Genomic DNA, 14182 nt, shown 5'->3' with positions numbered 1-14182 from the left:
ACAGCCATCAATGACAAGAGATCTTCACAGGATGGAGCTGGATTTAAACCCAAGATCTTGTTAAAAGAAAGAAAGGCAGCGATATAGCACCTTTCACAACCTCAGGATGTTCCAAAGCACTTTACAGCCAATGATGTACTTTTGAAGTGTAGTCATTGTTGTAATGTAGGGAAACACAGCAGCCAATTTGTGCATAGCAAGATCCCACCAACAGCAATGCGATAATGACCAGATAATCTGCTTTAGTGATGTTGGTTGAGGGATGAATATTGGCCAGAACACTGGGGAGAACTCCCCTGCTCTTCTTCAAAATAGCATCATGGGATCTTTTATGTCCACCTGAGAGAGCAGACAGGGCCCTGGTTTAATGACTCATCTGAAGAACAGCACCTCTGACAGTACAGCACACCCTCGATACTCCACTAGAGTATCAGTCTGGATTATGTGCGTAAATCTCTGGAGTTTTTTTTATTCGTTCATGGGATGTGGGCGTCACTGGCAAGGCCAGCATTTATTGCCCATCCATAATTGCCCTTGAGAAGGTGGTGGTGAGCCGCCTTCTTGAACCACTGCAGTCCGTGTGGTGAAGGTTCTCCCACAGTGCTGTTAGGGAGGGAGTTCCAGGATTTTGACCCAGCGACGATGAAGGAATGGTGAGTAGGATTTGACCTCACAGCCTTTGTACTCAGAGACAAGCATGGTACCAATTGAGCCACAGTTGACACCCATGGTTTTAACTTGAAACATTAACTTGACTTTCCTCTTTCGGATGTCAATGGCCCTACCACCTGGTCACAACAGTTTCTGCTTTTCTTTAGACTTGCAGCATGTCCAAATTTCTTGTTGACTCTCTCTGACAGAAACTCTACATTTTTTCTCTTGTGGCTCAGTGGGGAATCACTGGTATAGAGTGGAAACAGTATGAATATCCCAATGCTAGATGGGCACAAAAGTGAGGCAAGATAAAAAGATTTATTTTTATTCAGAATGACGGGAGTGTGTTGCTTCCTTTGTATATTTGCTTAAGATCAGTTAGTTTGGACTTTTTAATTCTCTGGGCCAAGAGCTGACTGGGACAATTACCTACAAACCCAAACCAAAAATGGTGGTTGGGATAAAGCACTTGTCTTAAAGCAGATGCAAATGACTGTATGTAGCTCAGTGAGCAGCAAGGTAATACAGATGGGAAGTTCCCAGGTTTGATCCCTGGGGAGCACTGAGTTAGCTGATCTCAATCAGGGCAGCAGTATGTCTGCTTTGGTTGGCCTCAGTATTATAAATGTGAGCAAAACAAGACTACAGAGTGTAATTAAGAGAATTAATCGACTGTGATCCTGTCAATAGAGAGAAGCTTATTGATAACTTGTGAAGATTAGAGATCAGAACACTCCATCACATAAAGAAAAATGAGCATTTGTCTAATAAATTAATGGCCTTTTAAATATAATCCCTTTCTCGTAACTCCCATTCCATTACTGGAAGGAATTTGCAGCTTGAATACAACTGAGGTATTTCCAGTGGTTTGCAAGTAAAATAGCAAATTAAAGGCAGGTATCTATCAGTAGCAACTCTTCCTGTTACCAGTGGACGAACAAAGCTCCCTCAAAACACACACTTCATCTCTAGTACACATATATATATATATATATATATATATATACATACAACAGGATCCTGAGCTGGCTTATGTTAAGCAAGTGTCAGCCATGGCTCAGAAGTAACACTCTTGCCTCTGAGTCAGCAGGGCATGGGTTCAAGTCTTCCTCCAGAGACTTGAACACAGAATCTAGGCTGACACTCCAGTGTCGTACTGATGGAGTGCTGCACTGTCAGAGGTGCCCTCTTTCAGCTGTGATATTAGTTCCACCTGCAATTTTCTCCTATTCACTCGTGCCACATTCTTCACCAAGTGCCCATTAACTGACCCCGCGGTGCGAATGTACGTGTGATGCCACAGTAGGAGTGTCGCAGGCTGCCATGAGGTGCCTGGTTAAGGCTCCACGTTGGGCTGTGGCACTGCCTCCTAGAGGAACAGCAGGAAGAACATATCTGAGGGTGCCAACAGTAAGACACCCCTTGGCAAGACATTGCAGTACATTAGGTTACAATGCTGCAGTGATATCTGTGTGGGAGGGAATGAGTGGGTGAAGTGTTATTAAGATGCCTTGTAAGATAACACTGTTACATTATTCAAAGTGTGAGAAGACTTACTTTGACAATCTTGCACAGACCAAAAACTTTCTTTCTTTCCTGCACCCAGGTTCTGGCCAAAGGTGAGAGAACATTAACTCTCTGTGATCTCCATCTAGAACTGGCGTACTCTTGACTGGAGAGTGGCCCTCAGCTCCAAGAGGATCCACCCATCTGTAGTGCACCTTGTGCAGAATGGGTATAGTAGCCTTACGGTTATGGCACTGGATGAGTAACCCAAAAGTCATGAGTTCAAATCCCACCATGGCTGATTGTGAAACTGAATTCGATAAATCTGGGCTGCCATCAGACTTGTAAAGATTATCTTTTTTATTCATTCATGGGATGTGGGCATCGCTGGCAAGGCCAGCATTTATTACCCATCCCTAATTGCCCTTGAGAAGGTGGTGGTGAGCTGCCTTATTGAACCACTGCAGTCCGTGTGGTGACGGTTCTCCCACAGTGCTGTTAGGAAGGGAGTTCCAGGATTTTGACCCAGCAATGATGAAAGAACGGCGATATATTTCCAAGTCAGGATGGTGTGTGACTTGGAGGGGAACGTGCAGGTGGTGTTGTTCCCATGTGCCTGCTGCCCTTGTCCTGCTAGGTGGTAGAGGTCGCAGGTTTGGGAGGTGCTGTCGAAGGAGCCTTGGCAAGTTGCTGCAGTGCATCCTGTAGATGGTACACACTGCAGCCACAGTGCGCTGGTGGTGGAGGGAGTGAATATTTAGGGTGGTGGATGGGGTGCCAATCAAGCGGGCTGCTTTGTCCTGGATGGTGTCGAGCTTCTTGAGTGTTGTTGGATCTGTACTCATCCAGGCAAGTGGAGGGTATTCCATCACACACCTGACTTTTGCCTTGTAGATGGTAGAAAGGCTTTGGGGAGTCAGGAGGTGAGTCACTCGCTGCAGATTACCCAGCCTCTGACCTGCTGTTGTAGCCACAGTATTTATGTGGCTGGTCCAGTTAAGTTTCTGGTCAATGGTGACCCCCAGGATGTTGATGGTGGGGGATTCGATGATGGTAATGCCGTTGAATGTCAAGGGGAGGTGGTTAGACTCTCTCTTGTTGGAGATGGTCATTGCCTGGCACTTGTCTGGCGCGAATGTTACTTGCCACTTATCAGCCCAAGCCTGGATGTTGTCCAGGTCTTGCTGCATGCGGGCACGGACTGCTTTATTATCTGAGGGGTTGCGAATGGAACTGAACACTGTGCAATCATCAGCGAACATCCCCATTTTTGACCTTATGATGGAGGGAAGGTCATTGATGAAGCAGCTGAAGATGGTTGGGCCTAGGATACTGCCCTGAGGAACTCCTGCAGCAATGACCTGGGGCTGAGATGATTGGCCTCCAACAACCACTATCATCTTCCTATATATAGACTCTAATATAAACCCCAATTGGTTTACTAATGTCTGTCAGAGAAGGGAACCTGCCTGCATTGACTTCAGTCCCATACAATGTTATTGTCTCCGAATGCCCTCAAGGCAGCTAAGGATGTGCAATAAATACTGTCCCGCTTATTGTTGCCCACAACAAACGAAAATAAAACAGAAGCACCTCTAAAGTAGCACCTTAGAATTTTGTTGCTCTGCCCCAGTACTTTATCTCCGGCCTTTTTTTTAAAGTTCCAGCCACTTCCCTTTTAAGGATAGCCAGCGGCCCTTTAGGAGCTGCTGGTGCAGGATAACCCACCCCCTGACCTCTGGGTGTCCTGGTGCACCATGCACTAAGGGCCAGAAGCACTGAACAATTCTTGGCCTCGTATTATAGCGTGAGGTCAGCTCATAGGTGCGTTGGTACACTGAGCTCCGGAAGACCAGCAGACGCTAGACCACCTTGTTTCATCCACATTATCAGCCCTAGGAGGCTATTTGGCCCATCATGTCTGTGCCAGCTCTTTTAAAGAGCTATCCAATCAGTCCTACTCCGCTACTCTTTCCCCACAACCCTGCAATTTTTTCCTTTTCAAGTATTTATCCAATTCCCTTTTCATTACATCTCACTGCATTAAAAAAATTCTCCTCCTCTCCCCTCTGGCTGTTTTGCCGATTATCTTAAATCTTGCTTGTAATGCCTCATGCCATCTCCGCTGAAATGAGGGTCATCAGTGAGGATGGTCAGCACGGATTGAAGCAGCTATTTTGGGCTGTGCCCGGCCAGTTGGCACCAGCATTTGATCCCCTGACAGTCATGCAGCTGGCACAAGGCGGTATTATTTTGCAAGCTAATGCTGGCTGCCCACGTTAGCCTTTCCTGGTGTTTCTTCAAGGGGCATGGGGAGATTTGTCTCTGGCAATTTTTTTTTTTTATTCGTTCGCGGGATGTGGGCGTCGCTGGCGAGGCCAGCATTTATTGCCCATCCCTAATTGCTCTCGAGAAGGTGGCGGTGAGCTGCCTTCTTGAACCGCTGCAGTCCGTGTGGTGACGGTTCTCCCACAGTGCTGTTAGGAAGGGAGTTCCAGGATTTTGACCCAGCGACAATGAAGGAACGGTGATATATTTCCAAGTCAGGATGGTGTGTGACTTGGAGGGGAACGTGCAGGTGGTGTTGTTCCCATGTGCCTGCTGCTCTTGTCCTTCTAGGTGGTAGAGGTCGCGGGTTTGGGAGGTGCTGTCGAAGAAGCCTTGGCGAGTTGCTGCAGTGCATCCTGTGGATGGTACACACTGCAGCCACAGTGCGCCGGTGGTGAAGGGAGTGAATGTTTAGTGTAGTGGATGGGGTGCCAATCAAGCGGGCTGCTTTATCTTGGATGGTGTCGAGTTTCTTGAGTGTTGTTGGAGCTGCACTCATCCAAGCAAGTGGAGAGTACTCCATCACACTCCTGACTTGTGCCTTGTAGATGGTGGAAAGGCTTTGGGGAGTCAGGAGGTGAGTCACTCGCCGCAGAATACCCAGCCTCTGACCTGCTCTTGTAGCCACAGTATTTATATGGCTGGTCCAGTTAAGTTTCTGGTCAATGGTGACCCCCAGGATCTTGATGTTGGGGGATTCGGTGATGGTAATGCCGTTGAATGTCAGGGGGAGGTGGTTAGACTCTCTCTTGTTGGAGATGGTCATTGCCTGGCACTTATCTGGCGCGAATGTTACTTGCCACTTATGAGCCCAAGCCTGGATGTTGTCCAGGTCTTGCTGCATGCGGGCACGGACTGCTTCATTATTTGAGGGGTTGCGAATGGAACTGAACACTGTGCAGTCATCAGCGAACATCCCCATTTCTGACCTTATGATGGAGGGAAGGTCATTGATGAAGCAGCTGAAGATGGTTGGGCCTAGGACACTGCTGATTCAACTTCTATGTCCGATGCCAAGATAACCCCAGGTTTAATAACCCGAAGCCTGGTGCAGTATTGCTGGGAGCTGCATGTCTCCAGCACGCTTGATGTCTTTATAGTCCCCAGGCTCCATTCCAACTGATTCTTATACTAAACCTTTACTGTACCTCAACCTCCTGGAATTGGAATATTATGCTGAGTATCGTAGCTACAGGACTGAATGACACACTATCTTCACTCTTCTCAGAAGGCAATAAGATCACTTTAAAGCAGGAAAATAAAAGGGTTTAATATAGAGTTGCCAACTCTGGTTGGACATCCTGAAGGTTTCATCACATGACCCACCCACCCCCAACCGCCCTGTCCCCACGTTACTAAAGCATCTTGAAAATGGGATTGACATTTGCATCTTTCAATGCCAGACATCACATGGCAACTCTGATCCTGGATGGTTGAACATTTTATTTTTGTCCAGAATATCTTTTAAAAAGGGGTCATCAAGATGGGCTTGGTAGCTGATTTACTGCATTACCAGCTTCTTAAGTGAATTGCCATTGGTCGCCCAACACATCCATTATCACTGCGCAATGTCTTCTCACACCCAATAGGAAAGCAAACAGACTTCTCGTTACCCGAATGGATAATTCTTGACCATCAGTCAAACAGCACACCCGCCCCCCAATACCCCAACCCCACGCCATCGCCAATATTTGGAGAACTAATAATCAAATAAGTTCAAAGTAAATGGAAAAAAACTCACATTTTCTTAATGCCCCTATGATTTTTCTGTTGCTGCAAGCAGTGTCCAAGAGACTCCAGGAAAATCCTCGAGGGTTGGCAACCCTAGTTTAATGGCCCTTCACCTCTGGGACCTGGGCACAGATCCATCCCAGGCAGGTGGGGTGAAAGTCTCCTTTTTTCAGCTGGCTGTAAGGATCCTCATGTGGAAAGAGTTCAGTCTCAATCCAGTTCCGAGTAAACCATGGGCCCACAGCACAAAGCTGCTCCTTAATTCAGCACTAATTGGCATTAAATTGGCAATCTCACTCCGAGACGGCATAGAATGGCCAAGGGCTGTATCTGACTATGTTGCACTTGATCTAGGAGTGCTTAGTTCTGACACCGGGGCCTTGATATTAGAGTGGAGGTGGGATGGCAGCAGGGGGGGCGGGGGGGGGTGAATGGACGCACGGGTAACCCGACCAATAAAAAATGTCCGTTTCTGGCGCGATCGCAATTCAATTGGAGCTACTTAACGTGGCTTCCGGTTTTGCCGTCCGAAAGCTGCGCAGCGGGCGGACTGCGCACCCACATCACAGACTGTCAGCTGGAGGAGCTCTAATTAAAAGGCCATTGCTCCAAAGGCTTATTTTTTAATTCGTTCATGGGATGTGGGCGTCGCTGGCGAGGCCGGCATTTATTGCCTATCCCTAATTGCCCTTGAGAAGGTGGTGGTGAGCTGCCTTCTTGAACCGCTGCAGTCCGTGTGGTGACGGTTCTCCCACAGTGCTGTTAGGAAGGGAGTTCCAGGATTTTGACCCAGCGACGGTGAAGGAACGGCGATATATTTCCAAGTTGGGATGGTGTGTGACTTGGAGGGGAACGTGCAGGTGGTGTTGTTCCCATGTGCCTGCTGCCCTTGTCCTTCTAGGTGGTAGAGGTCGCGGGTTTGGGAGGTGCTGTCGAAGAAGCCTTGGCGAGTTGCTGCAGAGCATCCTGTGGATGGTACACGCTGCAGCCACAGTGCGCCGGTGGTGAAGGGAGTGAATGTTTAGGGTGGTGGATGGGGTGCCAATCAAGCGGGCTGCTTTGTCCTGGATGGTGTCGAGCTTCTTGAGTGTTGTTGGAGCTGCATTCATCCAGGCAAGTGGAGAGTATTCCATCACACTCCTGACTTGTGCCTTGTAGATGGTGGAAAGGCTTTGGGGAGTCAGGAGGTGAGTCACTCACTGCAGAATACCCAGCCTCTGACCAGCTCTTGTAGCCACAGTATTTATATGGCTGGTCCAGTTAAGTTTCTGGTCAATGGTGACCCCCAGGATGTTGATGGTGGGGGATTCGGTGATGGTAATGCCGTTGAATGTCAAGGGGAGGTGGTTAGACTCTCTCTTGTTGGAGATGGTCATTGCTTGGCACTTGTCTGGCACGAATGTAACTTGCCACTTACCAGCCCAAGCCTGGATGTTGTCCAGGTCTTGCTGCATGCGGGCTCGGACTGCTTCATTATCTGAGGGGTTGCGAATGGAACTGAACACTGTGCAATCATCAGCGCACATCCCCATTTCTGACCTTATGATGGAGGGAAGGTCACTGATGAAGCAGCTGAAGATGGTTGGGCCTAGGACACTGCCCTGAGGAACTCCTGCAGCAATGTCCTGGGGCTGAGATGATTGGCCTCCAACAACCACTACCATCTTCCTTTGTGCTAGGTATGACTCCAGCCACTGGAGAGTTTTCCCCCTGATTCCCATTGACTTCAATTTTACTGGGGCTCCTTGGTGCCACACTCAGTCAAATGCTGCCTTAATGTCAAGGGCAGTCACTCTCACCTCATCTCTGGAATTCAGCTCTTTTGTCCATGTTTGGACCAAGGCTGTAATGAGGTCTGGAGCTGAGTGGTCCTGGCGGAACCCAAACTGTGCATTAGTGCGCAGGTTATTGGTGAGTAAGTGCCGCCTGATAGCACTGTCGACGACACCTTCCATCACTTTGCTGATGATCGAGAGTAGACTGATGGGGCGGTAATTGGCCTGATTGGATTTGTCCTGCTTTTTGTGGACAGGACATACCTGGGCAATTTTCCACATTGTCGGGTAGATGCCAGTGTTGTAGCTGTATTGGAACAGTTTGGCTAGAGGCGCAGCTAGTTCTGGAGCACAAGTCTTCAGCAGTACAGCCGGGATGTTGTCGAGACCCACAGCCTTCGCTGTATCCAGTGCATTCAGCCGTTTTCCTGGATCAAAGACCCACAGACCACAATGGAGCAGCACAGGGGTAAGGCTGCTCCAAGATTCAATGATGCCTCACTCCAGGTGCTACTGGATGGGGTGAGGTGGAGGAGGGATGTGTTTTACCCGGCAGATGGGAAGAAGTGCCCTGCCTCTGCCACCAAGAAGGCCTGGCTTGAGGTGGCAGAGGAGGTCACCAGCAGCAGCAACATCTCCCGCGCCTGGATCCAGTGCAGGAAGAGTTTCAATGACCTAACTAGGTCAGCCAAAGTGAGTACAGTTACTCATTCTCCTACATTCTGTCTTCCACATCACCGCCCCCACCCCCCAACTCATTCTGCACTGCCAACACTACTCAATCACATCACTCCTCACACCCACTTAAGGCTCATCCTCAACTTACCTGCACTTCCTCACCTCCCCATTACTCACCCCACCACTACCACTCAACCCAATCCTCATACAATGTCATGGCTCTGTCTCATACTCACCCTCTGATGCATCTCTTTCACGGTCAGCCTCACCCAAACCAATGCATTCAGCGGTTGGCCACGTCACCATCACTCACTCACTCACATGTCTGTTCTTTCTCCCCTTCTAGGAGAAGAGAGCTCAGAATGCACGGGAGAGGGCGAGGACCGGAGCGGGGGGGGCCGCAACAAATCGTCGCCCTCACAGAGGCAGAGCAGGAAGTGCTGGAGCTGAGCCGCACCCTCGAGTGCCTGTCCATCGGGGACGCCGAGACTGACACCCCACAAACGTGTGGTGACACAATATTAACGTTCAGCACACACAATATGAATTGATGTTAACATGCCTTGCCATCTTCAGCACCTCAGTATGCTCATCGCAATATGACACATCTGTGATCATGCTTAATATTGCCTTCTGTTCTCTTACATGGCCTTCAGCGACCACAGTGACGGCAGAGGGCGATTCCTCAGAGGACCTGAGGGTACACCGTCACGTTAGTGAGCCATCCACCAGCACAGATACTCACACCTCGTGGGTCCCCGTCCTCAGTTAGTTGGGTTGGCACCTGGTGAGTTACCACACACATGCGAGCCCGAGCAGACACTGGTGGCAGCAGCGGAGAGCCCGCGTCGGTGGGAGCACTCCTCTCCAGGCTTTGCTCAGCTGGACACATATGCTGAACCCTGGGGGCCATCCTTTAAAAGGAGAACGATCGAGGGGCAGCAGCACATTTGCGAGGTGCTGGAACAGGTGCCAGGCGCACTCTCCACAATCGCGAAGAGGGTGGAGGAGTCCAACTCCTGCATGAGTGGAATGGTGGTACAGGTATAGGAGGGAATCTCTGAGATACTGTCACAGGGACGTGAGCAACTCTCTGAAAATAGTGTCACAGGTAAGTGCGGGAATGTCTGCGATGGAGAGAAGGCTAGCCTCAATTGAGCTTCAAGCACGGTTCACAAATTAGTCCATTCAGGCCCTGACAACGCCCGTTTGGACGCAGGGTGAACGACATTCTGCCGCCTTAAACAGGCTGACAGATACACTAGCACTGGCCTTACAAGGCATCACACATGTCATCCAAACTGTTGTCCAGCAGAGTGGTAGGAGTGATGTGGGCCTGGCCCAGGGGAGGGATGATGGTGAAAGGGGACATGGAAGTGGGGACGCCGCTCAAAGTGCTCCCACATCTCACCCGTTGCCCCCCTCTCAACCAGTACCCGCAATGCAGCCTCCTCTCCAGGTGGCCGAGTCTGCCCCTGCACAGGTGCAGGTGGAGCAGTCTTTGGAGGGGCCCTTCACGGGCTCCAAAGCCTAGAGGGCTAAGCAGTCAGGGCATGAACATGAGCAACCTGCCACTACCTCTGCTGCGGCCACAGGGGATGCACCACGAAGAAGTAGCCGCAAGAGAAAGGTGAAGGCTTTGTAAGCACAAAGGGGATGCACAAGGGTGTTTGACAGATGCTCATGTTTTTTAGTTATATTTGCTTTTTATTGAAATCACATTAAATATTATGATTGTCACCATTACTGCCACGTCTTGGCCATTCTCGACTGGCTTTTGTGATAGGGCCGTTCATGAGGTTCACCATGAACGACGACACTTGATGCCACCCATTGCGTCACTTTACACTGAGTGTATGTGTAGTTGCAGGACTGTTTTGTGCAGGGAGGGGTGGGTGGCCTGGTGTGGGCGCTGCTCTTACCAGGCGGTCTGAGGACTGGACTCTTCACACCTTCTGATGTTAGGAGAACCGTTCACATAAGGACATAAGGACTCTGCAAAGGGATATAGATAGGTTAAGTGAGTGGGCAAAAATTTGGCAGATGGAGTATAATGTGAGAAAATGTGAACTTGTCCACTTTGGCAGGAGGAATAGAAAAGCAGTATATTATTTAAATGGAGAGAGATTGCAGAACTCTGAGGTACAGAGGGATCTGGGTGTCCTAGTACATGAATCACAAAAAGTTAGTATGCAGGTACAGCAAGTGCTTAGGAAGGCAAATGGAATGTTGTCATTTATTGCAAGGGGGATGGAATATAAAAGTAGAGATGTTTTGCTACAGTTGTACAGGACATTGGTGAGACCACATCTAGAATACTGTGTGCAGTTTTGGTCTCCTTATTTAAGAAAGGGCATAATTGCTTTGGAGGCGGTTCAGAGAAGGTTCACTCGACTGATTCCTGGGATGAGGGGGTTATCTTATGAGGAAAGGTTGGACAAGTTGGGCCTGTATACACTGGAGTTTAGGAGAATGAGAGGTGATCTTATTGAAACATATAAGATCCTGAGGGACTAGAAGGGGTAGATGCTGAGGGGATGTTTCCCCTTGTGGGAGAGACTAGAACTAGGGGCCACAGTTTAAAAATAAGGGGTCTCCCATTTAAGACGGAGATGAGGAGAAATTTTTTCTCTCAGAGGGTCTTGAGTCTGTGGAACTCCCTTCCCCAGAGAGTGGTGGAGGCAGGGACATTGAATATTTTTAAGGCTGAGTTGGACAGATTCCTGATTAACAAGGGAGTCAAAGGTTAGAGTATGGAGATGGGAAAGTAGAGTTGAGGTCACAATCAGATCAGCCATGATCTTATCAAATGGCAGAGCAGGCTCGAGGGGCCGAATGGCCTTCTCCTGCTCTTAATTTGAATGTTTTTATGTTCGTATATCGGTGACTCCCTGGCCTCACGAGCAGTCAGGTGAGCTGTTGCTCTGCCCATGGGTTGCTCCTCCTCCTCCACCTCCTCCTCAATGTGGATGGCAGATGTGGATGGGGCCTCCTCAAGCGGCACCCCTCTCTGTTGTGCCATGTTGTGCACTACTTTAATGTGTCCCACTCTGTCTGGTGCATATTGAAGTGCTCATCCAGAACAATCAAGGCACCTAAATCGCACCTTGAGCAGCCCTATAGCTGGTGACAATGTGGCTGTCGTTATAATGACGCTGTTGCTCGGTGATGGGGATCTTCAGAGGTGTCATAAGCCATGTATACAGGGGGTCCCTTGTCCCTGAGGAGCCAGCCCTTAAGGGTGTTCGGTGCATGGAAGAGGGACGGGATTTGGATTCCCTCAGGATGAAGGAATCGTGGTAGCTACCAGGGAATCTGATGCACACGTGAAGGAATCTCTTGCAGTGGTCACAAACGAGCTGAGTGTTGATGGAGTGATAACCCTTCCTGTTGATGAACAGTCCTGGCTCGTGTGGAGGTGCTCCTACTGCTATATGGGTGCAATCGATTGCAACCTGTACAAGTGGGGAGCCAGCCACAGAGTGGAATCCCACTGCCCTCTCCGTCTGGCTGAGATCGTCCATGGGGAAGGTGTCGTACTGCGAGGCCCTGCGAAACAAGTCGTCGGTGACCTGCCTTATGCACTTGTGTGCAGACGACTCAGAGACCCCGGCGATAACCCTGGTGGCACAGTGGAATGATGCGGAGGTGAAGAAGTTGAGGGAGTGGTGACTTTGACAGCGACAGGTAAGCAGATACTGCTCGGCCCAGCCAGGAGCAACTCGGCATGAAGGAGGCTGCAGATGTCTGCGACTACCTGGCGACTGACTTTGAGCCTCTGTATGCACTGCTCCTCAGAGAGGTCCAGGAAGCTGAGGCTCGGTCTGTGGACCCTGTGGCGAGGGTAGTGCCTCCTGCGACGTCGCTCCCTCTGTTGTTGCCCTCTGTTGTTCCCCTCTGTGCAGGTGCCTGTGGCGCAGCACTGTTTTGTGGAGTTCCACGTGGCGGAGGTGGACGCTGTGCCTGGCGAGGCTGGTGATGTTGCTCGTCCTCGGATGAAGTGATGAATGCAGCTATGGCGCCCCCCATCCTGACGGTGTGAGTTTGAGGGGGTCCGAAAAGTAATGAAGTATGTGTGAACAGAGGAATTGTGAGTGGAAAGTAAGAATTTTCAGTGAAAACACAAAGATCTCGCAGCCAATAGTTTGTCTGAAAGAACTGAGTGCCCTACTGCGAAGTTAGGAAATGCTTCTACATGCAAAGGGTGGAAGAAATTTGGAACGCTCTTCTGCAAACGGCAGTTGATGCTAGCTCACTTGTGAATTCTAAATCTGAGATTGATACATTTCTGTGAACCAAGGGTATTAAGGGATATGGGCTAAGGCGGGTATATGGAGTTAGGTCACTGGTCCACCATGATCTCATTGAATGGCGGAACAGGCTCAAGGGGCTGAATGCCACTGCCACTTGCTGCCTCCTGATATGCGTCACCTTCTCCTGCAAGAAAGCAGGACGTGTGTCTGGGTGATGTGCCTGTCATGGTTGAATAGCTGCTAGTGTGTGTGGCCTGTGAGTTGTGGGTCGGCGGCTTGCAACAGTGGTAATGTGTGAGGGTGAGAGGAAGCATCTGATTGGAAGAGTTGAGTACTGATGGAAAGAGTTTGTTGGTATGTGGGTGATGGGGGTGTAGTGTGTGGTTCAGTGGATGTGGTTAGTGGTGCAGTTGGTAGGAGACGCCACTTGACAGTTGACCTCACTCACCTTGACCACTCATGTCAAAGCATTGAACTTCTTCCTGCACTGCATCCATGTTCATGATGCTGTGCCCCTGGCATTGACTTCATCCCCTACTGCCTCCCACTGCATTTTGGGTGTATGTCTGGAGGGCCTCTTCCCCCCCCCACCCCACCCCCACCAAGGATATAGGATCTCCCTCCTTCCGTCCACCTCTTGCACCAAGGCCTCTGGTGCATCAGTAGAGAACCTTGTTACATGGACTCTCAGATCGGCAGATTGGTGAGGTCTGGCATGCAGATTGGAGGATGTGGGATTTAGTGGTGCGCAACCTTTATTCAAACATAACTCATGAGTATGTAAACATAGGGATGGGACCTGTATCTGTACTTTACGTGTACCATGCCTGATCTCCGTTCAGACTCCGTGCAGACAGCAGGCTGTTATATTCAGCAAATAACAGGTACCAGCTACCTTTAAGAGATTTCTAACAGACAGCCTGCCTTTAAGAGATTGGAGCTCCCCCTGCCGGTGGAAAATGTGAATTGCATGGAACCCTCGTTCAACGCTGATTTCCAACGCAGATTGCTGGTGAGTCCTCAGGCCTGACGAAAATCTCGTCCTGCCTGTGCAGGGACCATTGGGCACGGGGGAAGAGCGGATCGTGCTACTCCCGCCCAAAAACAGGCCCTATCCAACTTTCCCCACACTGTGCCTTTCAGGCACCCAACTCTCAGTGATGATTGACTCCTTTCACCTCCTGTTCATCATAATTAAGCTGCTTAAGACATCTAATCTCAATGCACGTGGGCCAGTGTTAACCTCGACCGTCTCGA

Source organism: Heptranchias perlo, chromosome 19 (assembly GCF_035084215.1).
Source record: "Heptranchias perlo isolate sHepPer1 chromosome 19, sHepPer1.hap1, whole genome shotgun sequence".
Lineage (NCBI taxonomy): Eukaryota > Metazoa > Chordata > Chondrichthyes > Hexanchiformes > Hexanchidae > Heptranchias > Heptranchias perlo.
Note: the sequence above shows the minus strand (reverse complement) of the source record.